Source organism: Gavialis gangeticus, unplaced genomic scaffold (assembly GCF_001723915.1).
Source record: "Gavialis gangeticus isolate Ggan-Ray unplaced genomic scaffold, GavGan_comp1, whole genome shotgun sequence".
NCBI lineage: Eukaryota > Metazoa > Chordata > Crocodylia > Gavialidae > Gavialis > Gavialis gangeticus.
The window spans coordinates 7,045,948-7,047,597 of record NW_017729020.1 but is presented as its reverse complement, the minus strand read 5'-3'; positions in this window follow the sequence as shown (position 1 = coordinate 7,047,597).

The window sequence follows — 1,650 nt, the reverse complement described above, 5'->3', positions numbered from 1 at the left end:
GCGGGCGGGGCTCGGCCGCCGCCTTGCGCAAGGGTTTGAGGGAAGCGGGCTCTCCGCACCTGCGGCTCCTAGCCGGGGAGGCGAGGTTGCTGCCATGCTGGCCGGAGAAACAAAAAGCGAAAGGCACGGTGTCGGGAAGCAAAAGGGAAGGCGGGGGGTAGGCCTGGAGGAAGGCTGTCAGCGTTGTGCGGGCAAGAGTTGATCCGATCTCTTTTATTGGACCAACTAAAATGAGTTGGTCTAATAAAAGAGATGGGATTTACCCACAGGATCTTGGCTGCCTGTGTCCCGAGATCAACACGGCTGCACCCTGCATCTCTGATTCACGGTTGTGCACAGCTTGTTCCTTTTTGGATGTGATTTAGTTTAGTTAAAAAAGCAACAAAAATAGGGTTTTGAGAAGTGCATAGGCCTTCAGGAGTTCCTTCACGGGTGTGCGGGGTGTAGGTAGAAGCTGTGTTGGTCTAAGGATGTAGGCAGACAAGGTTCTTTGGGTAAATCCAATATGTTTTATTAGACCAACTCAAACTGACACTTTCTTGCATACCTACTGGCCTCTGGCTGCTTTACTAGACCATCCGGAAGATCTGCAGATGCTTCCTCTGACCGACAAAGGGTATTTGTACCCAGCAGCTTGCAAAGAAGAATTTTGCCAACAGTTTTGAGTTGGTCTAATAAAAAAAATCAGATTTACCCAAAGAACCTTTCTGCAGCATTTGTTCCTTTAGATGATAATTAGTTAAGTTAAAAAAAACAAAATGATTAAAACAAACAAAAAAAATGAGCCCAGGAACAAATTGCTATACATGACCAGCATGTAAGTTTTTAGTGTCTCTCTTTATAAGAAGGGTATTTTGTTTATACCAGTTCTAAGCTTCATTAAAAAAAATTGTAGTAGATATGGATGAAATCTTTAATGTGAACTTTTTGGAACAGAAATTAAAAAGTAAATTTACTTTTTTGAAATAAATTTTTCAGAAAATTATAGCTCCTCTTGGCAGATATTTTGCATATGCACTTATGCATCATCTCCATTCTCCTTAGCACTTCTCCACATCCTCAAGATGCTTTACAAACTTTCATTCCTTCTTGCACCTTTGTGAGATACAAAAATAGTGTTGTTGTTTGCAAATGGGGAAATTGAGACAAAGTGATTTGCCTGCCACTGTCCAGTAAAGTCAGTGGTAAAATTTAAGTTTCAAACTACCTAAGTTTATGCCTTCCTGTCTTGTGCACTACTCTGCCACTCTTCTAAAACCATTCGGAAATAGCCTGCTATTTCCTCTGCGTCTTCATGGCTTCTTAGTAGGAGAAAATATTGGCAGAAGAGGGGAAGGAATAATGGATACTTCCTGTGGATAATTTTTTTGTCAATCTCAACACTTCCAGTCTTTAATTTTTGTTAGTTTCCATTATCAGTGGCTTACAATAATTACTTATTGAACACATTTCCTCCAATACATTAGATTCCCTTTCTCTTCAAAGGGAGAGAATCCATGGCAAGTTTAGAAACAAGCTGATTTAAAAAAATGTTTTCTCAAAACAGAAAGGACTCTATTTTAGAAATCAACATACATAATGGGGTTTTTTCATGTTAAGATGGTTGCTAACTTTAACACTGAGAAACCTCAGTCTAAATGTAAAGCTTTT